The sequence below is a fragment of the Bufo gargarizans genome, chromosome 4, assembly GCF_014858855.1.
Source record: "Bufo gargarizans isolate SCDJY-AF-19 chromosome 4, ASM1485885v1, whole genome shotgun sequence".
Classification (NCBI taxonomy): Eukaryota; Metazoa; Chordata; class Amphibia; order Anura; family Bufonidae; genus Bufo; species Bufo gargarizans.
Window position 1 is genome coordinate 536,446,117 of NC_058083.1, and position 24,967 is coordinate 536,471,083.

The window sequence follows — 24,967 nt, forward strand, 5'->3', positions numbered from 1 at the left end:
CACTTAATGTCGAGCTAATTACTGTTTTTATGAAGAAAAACATTTACATTAGCAACAAAGTCAATGGTGGTTGTCAAGGTTTTAGAAAATCACCATTTTGAATACTGGCATTGTGGGAGCTCCTGAATAGACTACAGATTTTTTATCTTTTATTTTTTTTATTATTTTTTTGTTGTTCTAGTTTAATTGTAGCAAATTATGTAACATACTTATCGCTATAAGAGGAAGATGAACTAAGAAGGATAAGGATTATGTAACTGGTGTGCTACAGTGTAAGGCAGATTTGTATCTTATGCTTAGAGGGGAGGTCTGACCAGTATTTTTTTTCCTTTTTTAAAGGAATAGAGTTGTTTAAAAACTAAAATGTCACGTTCACCTCATCAGTCATTCCCCAAACCGTGCTTGCCAGGGCTCCTGCCAGTCCCTATTTCCTGGTACTTCTCTACAACATGTTTTGACTCTTTCCAAGCCCACCAGTAGTCTCTACATCCTGGTCCATCCCAACGAAGGAAATTTTCTGATGCTTCTCAGGACCTCTGCTGCGCTCTACTTACTGGTCCACACAACACAGGAAGTATTCCTACAATTTCTGGGTACCCAGATTATCTCTATCTTCTAGTCCTTCCCAATAAATACATTCTTCCCACATCTATCAAGATCCCCAATGGGCTCTGCTTCCAGGTCCTTCTCAACACAGATTGGTCCTGCATTTCCTGTGTCCCCCACTAGTCTCTATTTTGTAATCTCTGGGACACTTTTTTTTGACATTTTTGAGTCGTTCCCCCCACAGCTCTAATTTCTGGTTTCTCCCATTGCAGGAAATGTTTTTAGATTTTCTGGGTCCCCAGTCAATCTTTATCTTATGGACCTTCTCAACAAATGAATTGTTCCAACACTTCCCATGTCCCCACTGGGCTCTGGTCCTTCACAACACAGAAAATGGTCCTATATTTCTTGGGCCCCAGGCTAGTCTCTACTTTGTGGTCTCACCCAACAAAGAAAATGTTTTAACATCTCCCACTTACCACACTGAGATCTGATTATGGGTCCATTCCAACAAAGGCAATGTCCCTACACTTCCTAGGTTCCCAGTCAGTCTCTACCTTCTGGTTGCTCCCAGCAAATGAAATGCTCCAACATTTTCCAAGTCCCCAGCTTGGTCCACCCCCCCCCCCCCAAATAGGAAATGCCAGGTTAAGGAGACAGATAAGACTGAAAGAGGTGCCACTTCCAGAGGACGCTGCTGCCAGGGTACCCGCTGCAAGAACACTGTGTTCCCTATGGATAAAGCAGCCGTGTTCTTAGCAGTGAAAAAAAATTGATCTGTTATCAAGGAGTTGAAAGAGGTCAGCAGATATTGGCCTGATGCCAGTGATTTTGAAGAGATCAGCAAACATTGGTCTGGTGCCAGTGAGCTTGATGAAATCAGTAAACATCCAAATGGTGCCATTAAGGTTTAAGAGATCAGTAAACATTCATATGGTTCCAATGAGTTCGAAGAGATCTGTAAACTTCCATATAGTGTCAGTGAGCTCAAAGAGATCAGTAAACATCCATATGGTGCCAGTGAGCTTGATGAGATCAGTAAACATCAATATGATGCCTGTAAGGTTGAAGAGATCAGTAAACATCCATAAGGTTCCAGTAAGGTTGAAGTGCACAGTAAAGACCGGACTGATACCAGTGAGCTTGAAGGTATCAGTCAACATCCATATGGTGCCAGTGAGCTTGATGAGATCAGTAAACATCCATATTGTGCCTGTAAGGTTGAAAAGATCAGTAAACATCCATATGGTTCAAGTGAGTATGATGAGATCAGTAAACATCCACATGATGCCTGTAAGGTTGAAAAGATTAGTAAACATCCATATGGTTCCAGTAAGCTTGATGAGATCAGTAAACATCCACATGGTGCCTGTAAGGTTGAAGTGGTCAGTAAAGACCGGACTGATACCGGCGAGCTTGAAGGCATCAGTTAACATCCATATGGTGCCAGTGACCTCAAAGAGATCAGTAAACATCCATATGGTGCCAGTGACCTCGAAGAGATCAGTAAACATCCATATGGTGCCAGTGACCTCGAAGAGATCAGTAAACATCCATATGGTGCCAGTGACCTCGAAGAGATCAGTAAACATCCACATGATGCCTGTAAGGTTGAAGTGGTCAGTAAAGACCGGACTGATACCAGCGAGCTTGAAGGCATCAGTTAACATCCATATGGTGCTAGCGAGATTGAAAGGGCCAATAAAGATCAGTCTGATGCCAGTGAGATTGAGGAGATTGGTGAACATCCATTATGGTGCCAGTGAGCTTGAAGAGATCAGTAATCATCAATATTCTGCAGGTAAGGTTGAAGGGGTCAATACAGATCAGCCTGGTGCCAGTGAGCAGAAATAGGCAGGAAAAATTGGACTGGTGCCAGTGCCTTGAAGCAATCAGTAAACATCAGGCTGATGCCAGTGAGCAATGAACCAAAGTCTGATGCCAGTGAGCTTGCTGCCCAACACAATTGCAGCTCTGGTCCCATCCCCCTATGTCTTGTGTAGCAGTAAATACACAGGATTGATAATGTCCCAAGTAGTAAAAATTCACTAGGCAGCAGGAAAGGAGTTGAAAGTAGGGGGGGGGGGGGGAGAAACCAATTGCCCCAGGCTTTCCATCACTTTGAGGCCACCTACAGGCTTTTACCATCCACCTGAACACAGCAAGGTCCCTTCATTCCCAGAGACAGATGAACCTAAAGCAGATATTATTATTCATTTATACATCTGTTATATTTTTCTTCTTCTTGTATTTTATTCAATCTTCACCTTTTTGTGACTTTGTCATTGAAAAGCTCATAAAAAACAAGCCCAAAAAAGTTGTTGATGAAGCGACTGTGCAGACATCGGAGTTAAATGAAGTATTGATTGGAATAGGCCGACATGACAAATTTAGCTCCGGGATCTCAAAGGCAATTCTTTTTTTTCTTAAATGTAAAATTGAACGGTAGAACATAGATATAAATAAATGACTCCTGCTCCTGTGTCTGCCGCACGGTGACAGCGAGAAGCTTCAGGCAAATCCTCCTGCTTAGAACCCAGGAGTTGCTGCAATGACAGTGGCCATGTTTGCTGACATACATCGCCGCACACTCTACCTGTCAGCACATACATCATGTAGAATGTAAAACACAGAGACACGTGAAGGGGGAGAAGCACTAGGACAATGCAGAATAATTAATTGTGCCATACTTATTTACTACTCGAAGACCTACACGCTAATCACTCCCATGATGGAAAAATCGTACAGGTTGTTTTCAGGCTATAAGATGAAATGTGATAATAAAGGAATTGGTTATGTCTGGATAGAAGGACAGAAGGAGAAGAAAAAGAGAAGGTAGGAAGAGAATGACGAGAAGAAGGGTAAAGAAAGATGAGAAAAGATGTGGACAGAAAAGTAATAGAGTACAGGGACAAAAAGAGGAGAAAAATATAACTATAATGAGGAGAAGAAGAGGAAGAAGATGGAGATAGGGGAGGAGAAGAAGGAGAAGACAAAAAGCCTTAGAAAAGGAAGAAAAGGAGGAGGAGAAGGAGAAAAATAAAGGAGGAGGAGAAGAAGGAGAGAAGAAGGAGAAAAAGTAGTAGAAGAAGAAAAGGAGAAGATGTGAATGGGAAGAAGCAAAGACAGGAGAAGGAGGAACAAGAGGATGGGGAAAAGATTGAGAAAGAGAAAATAGAATGAGGCGAAGAGGAAAAAGAATAAAAACGAGAAAAAGAATAAAAAGATAAGAAGGAGGAGAAGAAGAAAGATGAATATGAGAAAAAGAGGGTAAGATGAAGGAAAAAGATGTAGAGAATTGAGGAAAGGAGAAAATAAAACAAATAATAAAAAAGTAGAACGAGGAGAAATGAAGAAAGGGAAGGAAAGGATGTAGAAAGAAAATAACATGAGGAAAAGGAGAAGAAGAAGAGGAAGAAGGAGACGAAGAAAAAAAAGGCAGACAGAAAAGGGACAAAAGTGAAGAAGGAAGAATAAGGTAAAGTCAAAGAAGAGGGAGAAGCAAGTAAAAAAACTGTTGAAAAAATCAGCAGAAGAAGATGAAGAAGAAATAAAGAATTGATTTCATGAAGATTGTGGATGGCTGCCGTACCATACCCGTGTCTGCTGGTGGTAATGCCCATGATTTGTGGGCCAAGGACATGATGGTAGTGTTGAGCATGAATATTCAAATCACGAATTTTAATCACGAATATCGCAACTTTGAGAATTTGCGAGTATTTAGAATATAGTGCTATATGTTCGTATTCATGAATAGTGTTAAATATTCTAATCACAAATTTATCGCAAAAATTTAACATTGCTGATTTTTGCAATCAAGTAAACAATGACTGGAAATCACAAATTCTCGAATTTGCAAACTTATGGCGAATATTCGGCCAACTAATTTGATGATGGCTGTTCAGTTTCTGCTACACTTCTCTGAGACCAGTTCGGAGGCATCCCAGCTTTGAGGTGAACACTTTTGTGCCTTCACACTTTCCTATCGGTTGTTAGACAGAACATCTCCGTTTATTCTTCAGCTCATGACAGCTCGTTACCTCGAAGCTCAGCATAAGCAGATTTCACTAGACTTAAAATTTAGGAGAAGAACCAAACTTTGCTCCACATTGCTTAGGCAGAAAGTAACTGAGATTGTAGAAACGGTGACAACTTTTTGGGTGTTCCTACACAATCAATGATTCTTCCCTCCGTTTAGAGTGACCTCAGCTACAAACTCCACTCAAATCTACGTTACTCATAGAGCACATGAGAAAGTTGAAAAAGTGTACTCCAAGACAACAACGCTAGTCCTTCAGCTGTGTAAATAGGACTACACTGATCAGGTATTTCCAGTCAGAATTCTCAAAATGATAAAGAAAATTCAAAAATTTTAGAAATGTTCATCTAACAGATGACGGTATAGTATCTAATGTAAATACAACACTTTCCAGGAAGAGACCATCAGAGAAATCTCTGTCTAGATGCTGGGTCTGCAGGGAATTTCGAGAGCTCTCAGCTTTGAAGCTGTAGAATTGTGAATGCAGCTCTGGAGTGTAGGAAAACCAGTGGCTCAACTTTTTATGTGTAAAACCATAAAATATTGTTCAAGGGTGGATACAGGCTTTGAAGCAGCCATACAAATGAGATGTTGGCTGACCACTGGCCAACATCTCTTTCTTATAACGCCGCTTCTCTGACAGCAAAGCATCTCCAGTGGTAACAAGAGGCTTATTCCTCTAACACGTGCCACGTAACCCTAACACGTGCCACACGTGAAGCCTCCATATAGTTAAGAGATTCCTTCTGAAATAGCTAGACAAAGCATAGGTATGTCCAGCTTAAAGTTTTTTTTTACAAAGATAACCTCTTTTCGAGAAGAAGCTCACTGATTGCACTGGGTCCAGATTGTCTAACCCCTAAGGACCATCATCTCCTTGGGAAGTATAGCTTTAAACTCACGCCTAATGCATTTACATGCTATATAGCTGAGAAGCAGATATATCCCCATGTTGTCCTTATGCCCCAAAAAGTCATTGTAAGACAACCCCTTGAAGGGTTGCACCAAATACCATTACACTATGCTTTTTTGGATTTCTGTTTTTGAACCTTTTTGAACCATGAGAATATTTTTGCATTGTGACCGCTTGTAGACGATGATTCCAAATTACTTATCATCAGTCCAATCCTAAGGTGAGGAAATTCTAAATAGTATTTCAATTATTTTTTTTGTAGCTGAGATCACTGTAGACCCTGTTGATGTTGAGCAGGGAGATCTGTAATCCCATCTGTCTCCCCACTGTGATCATTATTTACCTTGTTACATACAACCGGGGACGTCGGAATCAGCACAATGGGGGGTCAGCATCTGTTATACTTCATCGCCATGGGGGTTACATGGCAAAGATGAAGGATTTGTTGAACCTTAATGCATACAAAGAGATTATATCGAGTGCCGCTATTATTAGAATGGCATTGACTTCAGGGAGGACTTCACTCCATTTCGGTAAAACTGCGGCACTGCTGCTACTCACATACAATTTCAGTGTTTCCACAAAGGTAAGAAAGTTGCAAAAATCACAAAAAGTATTTTATATATTTATATTTATATATAATCCATGTGACTCCCGCAGATTGCTAGAATAAAGGGGCCAATGGCCCACCACATGGCCTCGAAAAGGAAGTGGGGCCAATGGAAACCGGAGAACCAAGATGTATTCCTAAACCTGCAGTCACTATTCTACTAACTGGTGGACTGGTGGGGGGGGGGTCACACCAGTTGTATACCTTTACTGAAACAACATCAGGAGATGCCATCGCTTTTGGGTTCCATGGACTTAACTGTATGAGGTCCTCTGTGCTTCTCCCTCTTTTTCTCTTCCTTCCGTCATCCATAAATTCCCTACTTATAGACTTATAGTTTCCCATAAACTGCCAACAATCCCGGTTAGCAGAACTCCGCCGCCCTGTGTGTTATGGAGTCGGTCAGAACTCAATATCCAGGTGTTATCTCATAGAGAAATTGCCTGAACGTATTTACTGCAACCAAAACAGCAGCACCTCCGCTCCCCGGACACAATAATGGCCGCCTGCTCCTCAGCTCTAATTGCATCCTCTCTACCTGACATCCTCCGGCCCAGATTTCATTCAGTCCTGACAATGACCTTTGGGAAAACTCACAGCAGAACAGGATGATGACAGGTCAGTGATTCTCCTTGTCATTTCACCATTTCACAGCCAGTTACCGGGATGCAGAGCAGTAGCTGTATACTATAGGGGCGCAGAGCAGCAGAGTATTGATATACTATAGGGGCGCAGAGCAGTACTAGTAGCTGTATACTATAGGGGGCACAGAGCAGTAGCTGTATACTATAGGGGCGCAGAGCAGTAGCTGTATACTATAGGGAGTGCAGAGCAGTAGCTGTATACTATAGGGTCGCAGAGCAGCAGAGTATTTATATACTATAGGGGCGCAGAGCAGGAGAGTAGTTGTATACTATAGGGGCGCAGAGCAGCAGAGTATTTATATACTATAGGGGCGCAGAGCAGCAGAGTATTTATATACTATAGGGGCGCAGAGCAGGAGAGTAGTTATATACTATAGGGGCGCAGAGCAGCAGAGTAGTTGTATACTATAGGAGCGCAGAGCAGCAGAGTAGTTGTATACTATAGGGGCGCAGAGCAGGAGAGTAGTTATATACTATAGGGGCGCAGAGCAGGAGAGTAGTTATATACTATAGGAGCGCAGAGCAGCAGAGTATTTATATACTATAGGGGTGCAGAGCAGGAGAGTAGTTGTATACTATAGGGGTGCAGAGCAGGAGAGTAGTTGTATACTATAGGGGCACAGAGCAGGAGAGTAGTTATATACTATAGGGGCGCAGAGCAGGAGAGTAGTTATATACTATAGGGGCGCAGAGCAGGAGAGTAGTTATATACTATAGGGGCGCAGAGCAGGAGAGTAGTTATATACTATAGGGGCGCAGAGCAGGAGAGTAGTTGTATACTATAGGGGTGCAGAGCAGGAGAGTAGTTATATACTATAGGGGCGCAGAGCAAGAGAGTAGTTATATACTATAGGGGCGCAGAGCAGGAGAGAAGTTATATACTATAGGGGCGCAGAGCAGGAGAGTAGTTGTATACTATAGGGGTGCAGAGCAGGAGAGTAGTTATATACTATAGGGGCCCAGAGCAGGAGAGTAGTTATAGACCATAGGGGCGCAGAGTAGTTATATACTATAGGGGCGCAGAGCAGCAGAGTAGTTATATACTATAGGGGCGCAGAGCAGGAGAGTAGTTATATACTATAGGGGCGCAGAGCAGCAGAGTAGTTATATACTATAGGGGTGCAGAGCAGGAGAGTAGTTGTATACTATAGGAGCGCAGAGCAGGAGAGTAGTTATATACTATAGGAGCGCAGAGCAGCAGAGTATTTATATACTATAGGGGCGCAGAGCAGGAGAGTAGTTGTATACTATAGGAGCGCAGAGCAGCAGAGTAGTTATATACTATAGGGGCGCAGAGCAGGAGAGTAGTTATATACTATAGGGGCGCAGAGCAGGAGAGTAGTTATATACTATAGGGGCCCAGAGCAGGAGAGTAGTTATAGACCATAGGGGCGCAGAGTAGTTATATACTATAGGGGCGCAGAGCAGCAGAGTAGTTATATACTATAGGGGCGCAGAGCAGGAGAGTAGTTGTATACTATAGGGGTGCAGAGCAGGAGAGTAGTTATATACTATAGGGGCGCAGAGCAGCAGAGTAGTTATATACTATAGGGGCGCAGAGCAGGAGAGTAGTTGTATACTATAGGGGTGCAGAGCAGGAGAGTAGTTGTATACTATAGGAGCGCAGAGCAGCAGAGTAGTTATATACTATAGGGGCGCAGAGCAGGAGAGTAGTTGTATACTATAGGAGCGCAGAGCAGGAGAGTAGTTGTATACTATAGGAGCGCAGAGCAGGAGAGTAGTTATATACTATAGGAGCGCAGAGCAGGAGAGTAGTTGTATACTATAGGGGTGCAGAGCAGGAGAGTAGTTGTATACTATAGGAGCGCAGAGCAGCAGAGTAGTTATATACTATAGGAGCGCAGAGCAGGAGAGTAGTTATATACTATAGGGGCGCAGAGCAGGAGAGTAGTTATATACTATAGGGGTGCAGAGCAGCAGAGTAGTTATATACTATAGGGGTGCAGAGCAGGAGAGTAGTTGTATACTATAGGAGCGCAGAGCAGCAGAGTAGTTGTATACTATAGGGGCGCAGAGCAGGAGAGTAGTTGTATACTATAGGAGCGCAGAGCAGCAGAGTAGTTATATACTATAGGGGCGCAGAGCAGGAGAGAAGTTATATACTATAGGAGCGCAGAGCAGCAGAGTAGTTATATACTATAGGGGTGCAGAGCAGGAGAGTAGTTGTATACTATAGGAGCGCAGAGCAGCAGAGTAGTTGTATACTATAGGGGCGCAGAGCAGGAGAGTAGTTGTATACTATAGGGGTGCAGAGCAGCAGAGTAGTTGTATACTATAGGGGCGCAGAGCAGGAGTAGTAGCTGTATACTATAGGGGGAACACAGCAGTAGCTGTATACTATAGGGGAACAGAGCAGTAGCTGTATACTATAGGGGAACAGAGCAGTAGCTGTATACTATAGGGGGCACAAAGCAGTAGCTGTATACTATAGGGGAACAGAGCAGTAGCTGTATACTATAGGGGAACAGAGCAGTAGCTGTATACTATAGGGGGCACAAAGCAGTAGCTGTATACTATAGGGGGCACAGAACCGGAGCGTAGCAGTTGCACCCAGGCCTTGGTGTCTAAGGCCTCATAGGAAGGCATCAGTATATAAATGCCACCTGCTATGTTATAGAGTTTGCACTGGGGTCGGGTAGAGATGGAGTCCTTACACTTGGTGCCCAGTGGTGGATTAAATGAAGAATTGTTCGGCTCTGCCTCTCGACATTCAGCCCAGCGTGTCTGTACATTCAGCGCGGAGAGGAGACGGCCGCTGCCAGACACTTCTGGAGGTGGGTTATCTCCCTGGAGAACAAGAGGAGTGAGTGAAAATATTAATTCTTCTCCCTCCTGACATCATCTATGGGGGGGGGGGGGGGGGTGTCGGGAGCTACTCATATACAGGTCCTTCTAAAAAAATTAGCATATTGTGATAAAGTTCATTATTTCCTGTAATGTACTGATAAACATTAGACTTTCATATATTTTAGATTCATTACACACCAACTGAAGTAGTTCAAGCCTTTTATTGTTTTAATATTGATGATTTTGGCATACAGCTCATGAAAACCCCAAATTCCTATCTAAAAAAAATTGCATATTTCATCCGACCAATAAAAGAAAAGTGTTTTTAATACAAAAAAAGTCAACCTTCAAATAAATATGTTCAGTTCTGCACTCAATACTTGGTCGGGAATCCTTTTGCAGAAATGACTGCTTCAATGTGGCGTGGCATGGAGGCATCAGCCTGTGGCACTGCTGAGGTGTTATGGAGGCCCAGGAGGCTTCAATGCGGCGTGGCATGGAGGCAATCAGCCTGTGGCACTGCTGAGGTGTCATGGAGGCCCAGGATGCTTCAATGCGGCGTGGCATGGAGGCAATCAGCCTGTGGCACTGCTGAGGTGTTATGGAGGCCCAGGATGCTTCAATGCGGCGTGGCATGGAGGCAATCAGCCTGTGGCACTGCTGAGGTGTTATGGAGGCCCAGGAGGCTTCAATGCGGCGTGGCATGGAGGCAATCAGCCTGTGGCGCTGCTGAGGTGTCATGGAGGCCCAGGATGCTTCAATGCGGTGTGGCATGGAGGCAATCAGCCTGTGGCGCTGCTGAGGTGCTATGGAGGCCCAGGAGGCTTCAATGCAGCGTGGCATGGAGGCAATCAGCCTGTGGCACTGCTGAGGTGTTATGGAGGCCCAGGAGGCTTCAATGCGGCGTGGCATGGAGGCAATCAGCCTGTGGCACTGCTGAGGTGTTATGGAGGCCCAGGAGGCTCATCCAGAGTGTTGGGTCTTGCGTCTCTCACTTTCTCTTCCCAATATCCCACAGATTCTCTATGGGGTTCAGGTCAGGAGAGTTGGCAGCCAATTGAGCCCAGTAATACCATGGTCAGTAAACCATTTACCAGTGTTGTTGGCGCTGTGAGCAGGTGCCAGGTCGTGCTGAAAAATGACATCTTCATCTCCATAAAGCTTTTCAGCAGATGGAAGCATGAAGTGCTCCACAATCTCCTGATAGCGGCTGCATTGACCCTGCCCTTGATAAAACACAGTGGACCAGCACCAGCAGCTGACATGGCCCCCAGACCATCACTGACTGTGGGGACTTGACACTGGACTTCAGGCATTTTGGCCTTTCCCTCTCCCCAGTCTCCTCCAGACTCTGGCACCTTGATTTCCGAATGACATGCAACAGTCCAGTGCTGCTTCTCTGTAGCCCAGGTCAGGCGCTTCTGCCGCTGTTTCTGGGGAATGCGGCACCTGTAGCCCATTTCCTGCACACGCCTGCACACGGTGGCTCTGGATGTTTCTACTCCAGACCCAGTCCACTGCTTCCGCAGGTCCCCCAAGGTCTGGAATCGGTCCTTCTCCACAATCTTCCTCAGGGTCCGGTCACCTCTTCTCGTTGTGCAGCGTTTTCTGCCACACTTTTTCCTTCCCACAGACTTCCCACTGAGGTGCCTTGATACAGCGCTCTGGGAACAGCCTATTCCTTCAGACATGTCTTTCTGTGTCTTACCCTCTTGCTTGAGGGGTCAATGATGGCCTTCTGGACAGCAGTCAGGTCGGCAGTCTTACCCATGATTGCGGTTTTGAGTAATGAACCAGGCTGGGAGTTTTTAAAAGCCTCAGGAATGTTTTGCAGGTGTTTAGAGTTAATTAGTTGATTCAGATGATTAGGTTAATAGCTCGTTTAGAGAACCTTTTCATGATATGCTAATTTTTTTAGATAGGAATTTGGGGTTTTCATGAGCTGTATGCCAAAATCATCAAATATTAAAACAATAAAAGGCTTGAACTACTTCAGTTGTGTGTAATGAATCTAAAATATATGAAAGTCTAATGTTTATCAGTACATTACAGAAAATAATGAACTTTATCACAATATGCTAATTTTTTTAGAAGGACCTGTATATGAGACTGAAGGCCTTAAAATGAGACCCCTTTATCCCCCCTTCCTGGATCCAGCCCTTCCCCTCATTCTCCAATTGTCCTAATGTAAATGGAGGGCGACGACTGCACAGAAAGCTCACTTTCCACGAAAATGTCATCAGAAAGACCTCTTTATGTCTCCGCTCATCAAGTGACATCAGATTCCTCTGATTTTTAAAGAGAAACTCCAGGTTATTGTGACACAAACGGAGAAGGACTCCTCGGCAGGCTAGATGTTCTCGTTCTCTGCCGCTGTGCGCAGTTATTCATGTTCGGAGGAGACGAAGGTTCCTGGTAATCCACAGGATTTTGTTTTCATCTCTCATGATTTCGATCAGAACTTTTTGAAAAATTCAGGTCCAATTTTAGAATCGATTGTCTTCTCTCCAAATACAGAGCGTGAAGACGATACACGAGGAGCTCTTCTCCATTAATATAATTACCCAGGAATATACAATGTATCGGATGTGAAATATTTATGATGAGAACGCTCCCGTGTCTGACCTCATCGGGCTCCCGACCGCTCAGACCCAGAATAACGAGCACTAATTGCCCTCTCTGCGGCCGGAAAGCATCAGATCTCTTCTATAGATCAAACACTTGAAAGGCTTGGACTGCGGAATAAAGTATGAAGTGATATTCTATATAGGATGTAACTATGCTGTAGATATGTCAGTGCTGTGCACATGCTGAGTGGGCGTGCTCTTCCTGGTGTGATGTCAGTGCTGTGCACATGCTGAGTGGGCGTGCTCTTCCTGGTGTGATGTCAGTGCTGTGCACATGCTGAGTGGGCGTGCTCTTCCTGGTGTGATGTCAGTGCTGTGCACATGCTGAGTGGGCGTGCTCTTCCTGGTGTGATGTCAGTGCTGTGCACATGCTGAGTGGGCGTGCTCTTCCTGGTGTGATGTCAGTGCTGTGCACATGCTGAGTGGGCGTGCTCTTCCTGGTGTGATGTCAGTGCTGTGTACATGCTAAGAGGGCGTGCTCTTCCTGGTGTGATGTCAGTGCTGTGTACATACTGAGTGGGCGTGCTCTTCCTGGTGTGATGTCAGTGCTGTGTACATGCTGAGAGGGCGTGCTCTTCCTGGTGTGATGTCAGTGCTGTGCACATGCTGAGTGGGCGTGCTCCTCCTGGTGTGATGTCAGCACTGTGCATGTGCTTCGGGCCAGTCAGACGCCTTCCCCATGTTGCTCCCCGTCTCACACAGACACTGAGGACGGGATTCTGCAGCTGCATCCCCCTCCTCTCTCTCCTTTTTGCCCCATGCTGCTCTACATGGACTTTTTGTTGGGTGACGAGAAGGTTTCTGACCAGATACAGGAGATGAGGAGAGGAGGATGACGCTGCTGGAAGGTGAGGAGCACGACACTATCCTCTCATAGTTTACAATATTAGAGAGACTATTATATGCCAAATGGTAATGAAGATAGACACTGTCGGGAGCCGGCGGTGTCTGCCCAGCATCGATCACAGTGCAGGTGTGAACAGGGTCTAAGCAGGTCATACAATACAAGTCATCCAATCTTCTGATTATAGAGGAGTATTTCTATTACTGCTCCAATAAATGACTCTGTGCAGAGACTGGCGCTAATGTTATAATATATGGCGGCTTTTGTCTTCTGGAGCTGATTAATCAATGACAACCTCCCTATTGTTTAGTCAGGAGACGGAGGACTTACCTCTCTGTTACACATCTTATAGTAGTGACACTGGGAACGCGTATAGTATATACTGTATGTACCGTATACCGAAGAGGCGGCTTCTGGCTTTATGTTTCATTTCATCGTCATTTTCAATAGTATATACTTGCTGTCAGTGAATGAAAAGACTCCTGTTTAAATTCACTGACTGCTATCCAGTGCCAGCCAGTCCTGATCATTTGCTACCATTGCGACCAGTCCAGACAATCCTCCGTTAGCTGAACACATCGGCTGCGGTAGTTTGTTACAATGTATCAGTCGGGAGCGCAGGATGTTTATTTGTTCGGACTGGATACAATTGTATCCACGTCTCATCTGAGAGCAGGAGGAGCTGTGCACAGGGTTACTGTAAACTGTTGTCACATTCACTGACAGCAAGCAGGGATCTTGAAGAAGGAGAGGATTCAAAGCTCAAAGTCTATGAGATAGTTGCAGAACTTTGCTGTTATGTGGCCAGTGTCGGACTGGGATGCCTTGGACCCACCAGAGATCATTCTTGGGGCCCAAGCCCTGTATTATCAATAATGTCTGATAGGTTTTGAGTTAAATAACTAGACTTTAGGCGGCTTTCGGACTCGCGGCGTGAGTATGCGGCAGCTCCCGTCCTGACCGCCCGGCACTGACGGTGTCGCATAGTATTATACTGATTTATGATGCTATGTAACCCTTACAGTTCTGTAATATATTGGATAACACTGACAACATTATGTCAGTGGTATCCAATACATTCCAGACCTCTAAGGGTTACATAGCATCATAAATCAGTATATTGCTATGCGACCCCGGCACTGCCGGGCGGTCAGGACGGGAGCTGCCGCATACTCACGCCGCGAGTCCGATGCGTGGAACTCATCTGAAAGGTCTAGTTCGGGAGTCCAATGCGTGGAACTTTCCTTAAAGGGATTCTGTCACCAGGTTTGGGGCTATAGAGATACGGACATGCGCGGCTAGATCGCCGCTAGCATGTCCGCAATATATGTGTCCTATAGGGCTGCGTGGTTTTAATTTCTTTAAAAAAAAGAATTTTATAGATATGTAAATGAGTGTTGAATGTGTCCAAGGGGCTGTACGAACCTTACTTGTGCCCAGCCGCGCCCGCCTGTGAAGGAGCCCAGCACCGCCGATGTCTCCTCCTTTCATCAGCAATAGATAGCCGTAATCTCGCGATGCGTGAGCTCGCGCATGCGCAGTTCTTTCCCTGAGGCTGATGCCAGCACAGGGAAGGAGCACTATACCGGCACTGCTCATGCGCGAGCTCGGGCATCGCGAGATTACGGCTATCTATCGTCCGTTGTTGTGTCCCGTGTCCGTTGTTCCATTTTCCGTGATTTTCTGCGGACCCATTGACTTTTAATGGGTCCGTGGAAAACTCGGCTAAAGCACCGTGATCCGTGTTTCCAGTCCGTGAAAAAAATATGACCTGTCCTATTTTTTTTTTACGGACCCATTCAAGTCAATGGCTCCGTGAAAAAACACGGAGGCACACAAGATTGTCATCCGCGTCCGTTTTTTTACTATCATTTGCATGGCAAACTTGACTTAGATTTTTTAGAGATCCTCCAAAAATAAAGGAAGACACACACGGAAACAAAAACGGACACGGATCACGGAACAACGAAACCCCTTTTTGCGGACCGCAAAAAAATACTGTCGTGTGCATGAGGCCTAATAGAAAGTGGTTAGCTACTGGACCTTTAGGGCCCACTTTGGTTTGAGAGACTGGGCCCCCGGAGGACCCTCTGGTACTCCGACCAGACCTGTATGTTAAATGGCGGTATTGGCATTGTGCGACATGGCTACGGTACTCAGGTCCTGTATATTATATTATTATAGTGGCAGGACTGTATAGCGCTGACCTTTAGGCAGCTGTATGGAGGTTTTATTTGGCTGACATAGGGCACAGCTATTGCGGGAGCCTACCGTATGGCTCATAGCATTCAGCATCATGTGGTATAATTATTTGTACACAGTATGGCTGACCATACGGGAGGGGAGCACCGCCGAAGGAACCATACAGACATGATCCAAAATCCTGTAGGACCCTGGGAACAATGCAGAACAGGTGTGGTACCTGGAGCCGGCTGAGCAGTCCTCCATAAAGTCAGTGGATGTCACAGAAGAAGGTGATTTATCAAAGCTCGTTATAAAAACTGTTATTAGTGCCCCCCCCAACCACAAAAGCATCTCTCGCTCATCCCATTAATAAAACATGATACATTATCGACTAAATGTAATATCCGTCTGCAGAAGAAAGTGGAAGACGCTAAAAGCCTTATCCTTCTAGAGAAAGCAACGAAATCAGCAGGTACGGGGACTGATCAGAGTTCGTTTGGTTTACGAATTTGGTCTTTTTTGTACATTGTTATATATTGCAGAAGATCAGCTTGTTAGTATCTGCTGGGTGCCATGAACATCCGCAGCCTATCACAGACAACATGGAAGCTTTTGCAGTACACGTTCTACCACTAGGTGGTGCTCTAGAATACCGCACTGTCTTGCTGCTGCTTATGGGCATGTTTATAGGTCACAGCACACCCGATGGTCACGTAGGGTACTACAAGCTTTACCAATGGATTTAATGTCTAATTGGATGTCCTAGAGAGGGGATGGGGCAGATGTTTCGCACCCTGCCCACCCCTTAGTTCCTTAAAGGAGTTTTGGCATAAAAAAAAGACCTCTTATCTCCTACCACAAGATAGGGGATGAGTGACTGATCGCATGGGATCTGACTCCTAGGACGGACCCCCAGTCACATGGGGGACTCCATGCGACTGCAGCAGTAGTGTCCACGCGTGACCACCACTCCATCCACTTCTCTGATGCTCTCACAGTCCTACATGTAGAGTCACACGGACACAGTTTATAGAAAAAATTGCCCAAGATTGGAAAAAAAAAAGGTCGGCATACTTTGGCAATACCAAGAAAACCCTTTGCCTAGTGTGTCAGTCTACACTGTAGCTCTAGCATTCCGTTTATGTATTAGGATTCACAGTATAAGCAGAACGATAGACTATAGAGCAGGCATGTCCAAACTGCGGCCCTCCAGCTGTTGCAAAACTACAACTTCCAGCATGCCTGGATAGCTTACAGCTATTAGGGCATGCTGGGAGTTGTAGTTTTGCAACAGCTGGAGGGCCGCAGTTTGGACATACCAGAAAAAAACGTTTACGTTTAGTCCTCATGCATTCTGGACGGAAAGAGATCCGTTCAGGATGTATCAGGATGCCTTCCGTTCCGGCAGCATTCCGCTTTTGTGACCGGACAGAAAACAGTATGTTTTCCAGTCATCAAAATGGAAAAAAAATAATAATCTGGCACTGAAAACAATGTGTCAATTGTGAGGGATCCGTTTTTTTAGGCTCCTACTGTCATTGACCTTTAATGTATTTGGTGACGGATCCTTTTTTTTCCGTTTTGATTTCACACAACCGCACAACGAATGCATCCTGATGTGCAAAATCAAAACGGATCCGTTTAATTCTGGTATTCAGTTCCTCTGCCGGACAACATAAGTGTGCAAGTAGCCTCGACCCTAATATACAGTGTATGGTTTTGAACAGGGACTTTTTAGGATATTATAATAATGTTCATTTCTGGTTATAATTTGTTACATTGTTACCAAATCCTGGTGTTTCTGGACACTTCCCCTTTAAGGCAATGACCTTCAGACACCAGGACAATGTGCAGTTATTTTTAGGCTCCTCCATCTCGCTGGTATTTTCTGGCGTCACATATTTCAGCGGAAACCTTTTCTGATTCTTCTCAGAATGATCTATAGCCGCGGTGGCGCTGGCGTCAGTGACCCGTATTGTGACAGGTGGTGAGATGCAGCTACAAAGCTGCCACGCGGGAGTCACACCGCAGCCTGTGATATTCTGGGGCTGCACGGTGGCCCATATCGTTGCACGCTCGGCTGGGCACACAGGGCGCGTTCTCAGGCTAATAATAGCAAGAAAAATTTCATAAAGGTAAGAATTGCAAAACATTAAAGACAATGGAGGATGTGAAAAATTATGGGAGGTTATTACCCTGAGATGTAGTCAGAAGAGTCAGCAAAGTGCAAAAAATACTAATCTATAGTGAGTGATTGCCCCTGTTTTCCAGCTTTGTGTACTAACAGCCCCTAATCCATCAGTAGGTTCCTCGGGGGTGGGGCTACAACACTGTACCAAATCAGAACCCAGGAATGATCTTTGGGAAGGGCTAAGGAGAAATAAGACAACAAGCAGCCTATCAGATCACAGCAGAGACAGAGGGTTATAAAGGATAAGTAGACTTTGTATAGAATTTTCAAGATCTATGCTGATTGTCAGTGAACAGAAACAGTTTAGTTCACATCTTAAGGCTTGAAACCTGTACAGACCGGATGCATCTCACAGCTGAGAGGTTGCTGCAGTTGAATCCGGTCTAGAAAATCCTTTGTGAGCTGTTCTGGTCTGAATGCTGGTACAGTGTATCGGTGCAGGCAGAATCTATTGGTCTGGAGTCCAGAGGATTGTCTGGACTGGATTCAATTGCGGCAAAACCTCAGCTGTGTGAGCAGAACTGGGTCAGAATGTGAAGGTAAAAGCGAGGCATTGGAAAGTTGCCAAACATTTCCTGATAAATGATGTACAGACTCGGGCGGGTCACGGGTAGGTCTGGGCTGCAGCTTTATATCGGCTTTATTTCCATTCTTATAATTGCAGTTAAATATTTCCCTGTCATTTGAATCAGTAACATCCTTATCAATAGGGGGCGCTGTTTCATTGACGCCTACCAATAATACCTCTCTGCAGCTGTGGTAAAAGTCGGTACTGCAGGTGACATGCTGTCCTCTCCTGACTCATGATTCATTATTCCATTGTATTACACTGTATAATACTGTACTGTAGTATTATCATTAATACTCATCCCAGAATACACTGAACGCTTCACCCACAGATCCCAGTGACCTTTCAGACTTCCATCCCAATCTGCCCGAGGTAGAAAGAACCGCTGTAAAGGCTGGATCCGGCGCCAAATACTATGTACAGGCAACACTGACATCACACCCCTCATTATCATCCTACCATAATCAGTCTGCACGGTACCCACATGTTCTGCTGCAGGAAACAGACAGAAAATGTCATTTCAAGGTTTATCCTTCATATACAACAGAATGTCAAGGAATGAAGGGAAACATGTATGACACATAGACATGTATGACACATAGACATGTATGACACATAGACATGTATGACACATAGAAGGGTGGACATGATTAGAGGGTTGTGCCATTTTCTTCATAAATCACAGCTCCTTATCCTCCCCAGAAGTGAGCGGCTTCATTCACTGACATCAATGGGGAAAGCTACCGAATACTATCTATCTATCTATTATCTATCTATCTCCTATCTATTATTGTCACGGCAGTGTCACGGTCTTGGTTGCTGTGCATGCCGATGCCAGGGGCAACGTGTGGTGATTAGCATGTGTGTGTGATCTGCTCCTGTTTACCTGTTCCTTCGCTAACTGGTGTGTGAGGGGTTAACCACCTGGCTGTGTGTGGTCACTAGGTGCTTCTTATGCCTGTGGCTGGAGGCCAGGAGTCAGTTGTACTCCAGCCTTGGTGTGTGCTGGAGTTATGCTCCTGGTCTGGATTTGCCATCTTCCAGTGTGAGGGCCTCCTAGTGGGACATCAATGTCATCCCGTTGTTTCCCCGTGTCGCCTTCCCTTCCTATTATGTTTCTATGTGTGGTGTTGTTGGTATGGGTTGGTGTTTGATGTCTATTCATTATTACATGTCTGGTGGTGTTTGTTGTCCAGCATGTTTGCTAGACATCCTCCTTGTCTATCTGTTGTCGCCTCTGAAAGGGGGTGTCAGGGTTCCCCGGAGAGGGAACCACAAGTCAGTGTGCAGCATGCGTGTTGTTTTTGGGCTCTTACCTGCCGATTCTATAGCTGTGCACTGCCTGTCCCTTTCCTTGCAGCTAGGCCGGTGAGACTCTTGTTCATCCATGTCCGGGATGAACAGGTCGTCTCAGCTCTTTCTCTATTTGAGGGAATATCAGGGGCGACTCAGGGTCCGAGGTTTCTGGGTATGAGCCATCGTACCATCCAGGTCCGCTCATATGGTGAGGAGTCAGGGCGAGGATTAGGGAAGCAATAGGAGGTGACCTGCTTCTTTATCCTATCTCCCAGGCCTAGTTGCTATCTCATCTGCTCTTCATTGTACGGTGGGGACTTTCCCCCACTCCCCATCGTGACAATTATCTATCTTCTATCTATTCTTCCTCCCATCTTTCCTTCACATCTATCTATCTATCTATCTTGTGAGTAGAACACATTCTGGGCCTGTCTTCCATGCTTTGGGCCTTTCTCCCCAGGTCAGTGCTCCATTCTCCAGGAATCTCTGACTTTGTGGTGGCGGTCCTCCATGGGGTGGCTTGGGGGAGGCTTTTATCATGTGTGTCCATATCCTGTGCAGAAATATCTCACGTGTTCTGTCCCATTGACGTACAAGGATCGTCACAGAGCCGGGACACCAACCTTATCAAAAACCCTCATGGAAGATTGCACCTTGCAATGGAAAATAATCCCAAAATCCAGTGGAACATCTTCCTAAAATTTTGGGGGCTGTGATTCCATCAGAGGGGACCAATCCCATATTAACCCCACGGATTCTGCATATATTTTATAACATATAATAATGATGTGATCCCATTTTTAATATCTTAATTAATATGGATGAAATGACCAGTTCTGTCAACTGCCTTTTCAGCTCATCCCATCGCCTGCAATCTAACATTAGTCACTAGGGGGCATCAGGGAGAAGACTCCAGCAAGCAAACATGAAAATGAAATGTGTCAGTATGTGACTGCCAGGCTGCTATCTCTCTACATAACCTGCTACACATGTCCTGCCTTATTCCAGGAAGACCTGAGGTATAGAGGGTGGCAGCAAAGCAAGCGATGGCTACAACACCAGTGCAAGCAGAATGCAGATCCATGGAGCCCTCTGTGAACTTGTTGAACATGGTTAAGAAATCTAACATGGAACTACAAGTCCCAGCATATCTGCCAAGGGTTGCAGTTCTGCACTGAAGCAACTGATGGATGGTGGATAAATATCATGTCTGTACAGAGAGGGCAGCAGCCTGTGTTCAATGTATATAGGGCACATAGTCATGAATGGCCCCCTGGTGACACGGTGCGATGCATCCCACCCAGTTCCTCTGCAGTCTCCCCCCAGCACCTGAGGATGTCTATGCAGCCAATTTTACCACATGAAAGTCCATCTACAGTGCAGCTCACTGTCACAACTCCTCAGGAGCAGAATTCAATCTTCAGCTCCATATTTTGTGAATAGTTTTTTTTTTTTAAATATAAAGCCTCAGTCTGATGGATGCAGCTTATATAGAGATTACTATTTATTTACAGGCATCAACATTGTATCCGGTAAATGTAAACATCAACGTATGCACTTCGCAACATTGTAACAACTCTCTCTCGCTCTCCCTTCCTCTCTCTCCCATGCACACACACTCTCTCTCCCTCTCTATTTCTCTCTGTCTCTCTCACACACGCACACACACACACTCTCTCTCTCCCTCTCTCTCTCTCACACACGCACACACACACACACTCTCTCTTTCTCTCTCTCTTTCTCACTCTCTCCCTCTTTCTCTCCCTTCCTCTCTCTCTCATGCACACACACACTCTCTCTCTTTCTCTCTCTCTATTTCTCTCTCTCTCACACACGCACACACACACACACACACACACACACTCTCTCTCTTTCTCTCTCTCTTTCTCACTCTCTCTCTCTCTCTTTCTCACTCTCTCCCTCTTTCTCTCTCTCCCTTCCTCTCTCTCTCTCATGCACACACACACTCTCTCTCTTTTTCTCTCTCACGCACACACACACTCTCTCTCCCTCTCTATTTCTCTCTCTCTCTCTCTCTCACACACGCACACACACACACTCTCTCTCTCCCTCTCTCTCTCTCACACACGCACACACACACACACTCTCTCTTTCTCTCTCTCTTACTCACTCTCTCCCTCTTTCTCTCCCTTCCTCTCTCTCTCATGCACACACACACTCTCTCTCTTTCTCTCTCTCTATTTCTCTCTCTCTCACACACGCACACACACACACACACACACACACTCTCTCTCTTTCTCTCTCTCTTTCTCACTCTCTCTCTCTCTCTTTCTCACTCTCTCCCTCTTTCTCTCTCTCCCTTCCTCTCTCTCTCTCATGCACACACACACTCTCTCTCTTTTTCTCTTTCACGCACACACACACTCTCTCTCTTTCTTGCTCTCTCTCTCGCTCTCTTTCACACTCTCTCTCTCTCTCTCGCTCTCTCTCCCCACTCTGCCCACAGCAATCAGCCAGTTCTAATAAAACCATTAGCTCCCAGTATACTAGCCCCAGTGATCGCAGGGCTACATCCTAGAGAGTGTGCAGTGCATATACATGAGCATACATGCTGGATATAGGATGCACAACCAGTCATACATTTGGGGCCACTTACACCCACATATCATGGTCCTGCGGCGTGAAGGGTTAACACAAAGGTCTAAACTCTATAGAAACATATGCGAGGGTCGTGTCCCCCTTCCTTATATCTTCCTTAGATAACTGGCGAGCTGCAATGTGAAGAAGGCTCCCTTCCGAGTCGCTGCCCCCCTTTACCTGTATCAGTGCACACCTTGTATACGCCATGTACTTGACTCGCTGCGCCCCATCTGCTTCCAAGGATGAGACCACCCGGCAAGGATTAGTCCTCTCCTGTCACCCGAGGAACCATCACAAAAACTACCCAGAGACCTTGCAGCCTCCTCCATCCTGTCTGCACAGGTCTCTACCCCCCCCCCCCCCCCCCCCCACCACATTCATTTTCTTGTTTTGCTGCAACCAAAATCATTATCCCCCACCCCAAATACTTATGTACTCACTGTTAACCCTTTCAGGGCACAGCACCCCTGTGCCGGACAGCTGCCCCCCTGACCATCCATGGAAGATAAACCTGCAGTTTTTGGGGATCACAACCACAAAATCTCAGTTTCAATATTCTGATGTTTATTCTTCATTAGAAATAAAAATAAGCGTAAAAAAATGAGTAAAAAACCTAAAACCTTATACCGTCCATGATAACACTTCATGGCATGTTATGACTAACGAGCACAGAACATACATGAACTGCCACACGCCTGTGGTCATCTTAAAGTGTCTGACACCTCCAGCCGATCTCATTGAACCCCCCCCCTCCCCCCATATATATATTTACAGCTCAGGTGCCATAACATACACCGTAACCCCATCTATAGCCATGAAGGGGTTAATTACCATCTTCATCATTGAACAAACCCTATAGAACATTTGTTTCCACCCCCCCTCCCCAAAAAAATATATATAATTCAGCTTGCCCGCACAGAATACCCACCGCTGTAGACCGAGGTCGAATCGTGAATCCCCTCCCTTCATAGTCAAATCACAAAATTGTCAATTCAAACTTCTTCAATCGCTTTCCTCAAGGTAGAGATGAGAAGAAGCTCTTACCTTGGAGAAGTGACATGTATCCTTGTGTAGAGACAATCCAGGCTGTTTACATGCCATGCATCCTAGAGGAAGGCAGCCGGAACACAATCCAGTCCTCGGCTCCGAAATAAGGGACCAACAAAAAAAATCAGGGAGAAATTGCAACCAAGCAGCAGAGGATCCTGAGAAGAGCGAGAGACATTGGAGAATCCTGAGGACTCCTTGCACAGTACAGTAGATCCAAACTGCAGAGCATCCAGCACATCAGCCGCTCACTTCCCTTCGATGCTTCCAGATTTTGGAGAAGCCACCACCACCACCAGACGACAACAAAAAAAAGGCTCCTTAGATGTTGTAATTAGGTGGGTCTTAAGCTTGCCACCTGCATGGTGGGCACTGAGGTTCTCTGCCAGGCACGACCGGATAGAGCAGAGCTAGATGAGAACGCAGCGAGCCAGAGACAAGCTGGAGAAGAAGCGAGCGATGTGCTCTGATCCCCTCTGAGTGCTGTAGATGGCAGAGCCTTCCACAGCTTGGGAAAGGAGAGAAGAAGGATTCGAGCAGCCTGGGAGGGATTTTTCTCTCTCTCTCTCTCTCTTTGGATAGTTCAGGGATTGCACATTTCCCAGCACCTTAACCAAACAAAAATAAAACCCATATTATTTTTTAAAAAAAGGAGAATTTAGGTGCGAATCGAAAGGGCGAGCGCGGCGGTGAAACAGATTGGCTCAGTAATTCTCTTGCAGTGCACGGTCCTGATAATCCCGGGCATAATAATAGAAACTTAAGCCTGTGTAGACACCGGCTGACATGCCAAATCCTCAGATCAACACTCAACGTTTGTCATCGGAGGGAATGTCGCTTGGGTAGGGGGTTTCGGGAGAGGAGGAGAATAAGGTGTATCATCCCCCTTTTTGTTGTTCAGGACATGGAAGATCCATGTAAGATGCTGGAGGAGTGGGGAGGGGTGGGGGGGGGGGGGAGAACACCACAGGGATGCCAGCCTAAAGGAGATATATTCAGTCCTGAAGGTCCAGGGAGGGTCGGAAGGTCCTGAGCAGGTCTCAGGGGTGAAGTCTAGAATTGTGGAGGAACGTATTAAGGTACAGAGATCAGAGGTCACACCCCAGAGACGCCTCTGCCAGGTAAAAAGATCTTTCTAGAAAGCTTGTGTTAGGAGTCCCTGTCAGTAGGCGCTCAGGAGCTGCCAGATCATAAACCAGGAAGAGCAGGATGAACAAATCTATGTATCTACCAGAAGTTTCCATACACTATATAAGAAGACACATCTCAATATCTGACATGAAATCAGATTAAACCTTTCCTGTTTTTGGTCACTTAGGATTACCAGCATTATTATTATTTGCCAAATGCCAGAATAATGAGAGAGAGAGAGAATGTTTTAAGGCATTTTTATAACTTTTTGCAAAGTCAAAAGTTTACATCCGTTTCGTTCATATTTGGATATTGGTTTTGGATATTGATCTCCTTGCTCTCGCCTGCCTTTTCAGCTTTGCCCATAAATTTTCAATAGGATTGAGATCAGGGCTTTGTGATGGCCGCTCCAAAACACTGACTTTGTTATCCTTAAGCCACATTGCAACCAGTTTGGCAGCATGCTTCGGGTCATTGTGTAAGGCCCCAGAGTGGCATTACGGTACCACTTTACTGGTTAAGCTCATGTCATCATGTGTCTTTATTTCAGGTCCAAACACTGTGCATTTCCTATTTTGTAACTGTTTATGTTCATGTGTAATGTGTCTGGTTCACCAGCAGGTGGCAGCAAACACTGCAGAGCTACAGGTACATAGAATGGAGCTTTCAATTTTTTATTCTAAACCCCCCTCTGTGGAGGAGTGGGCGAGTCCCACTTCCTGCAGGAAGGGTGGGTCCAAGTTTAGTTGCAGTCTAGCTTACCCCCAGCTAGGGCAAGGAAGCAAGTGCTGGGCACGTCTCTGCTGGACGTGCTGTGGCCAAGCCAGCCAGAGCACCTTCAGCTCTGCTGGATGTGCGGGTCACAGTTTGGAGCCTGAGGAGCCAGGAGGAGAGTTCCGTGGCCTAATTAAGAGACAG

At 45.6% G+C, this 24,967-nt stretch overlaps 1 protein-coding gene across 2 annotated transcripts in view; it reads right to left on the bottom strand.

The window, feature by feature from the left end:
* The window catches only part of LRFN2 (leucine rich repeat and fibronectin type III domain containing 2), a 536,726-nt gene extending 513,106 nt beyond the window's left edge, over positions 1-23,620 (bottom strand). The window contains exon 1 of one of the 2 annotated variants that reach the window (XM_044291683.1): positions 22,916-23,620. The gene's annotated coding sequence lies outside the window, so the exon portion shown is untranslated. Of the gene's footprint in view, positions 1-22,048; positions 22,130-22,915 lie in introns of those variants that run through there. The other variant, XM_044291684.1, reaches the window with a different exon arrangement.
* Between the last annotated feature and the right edge of the window lie 1,347 nt (positions 23,621-24,967).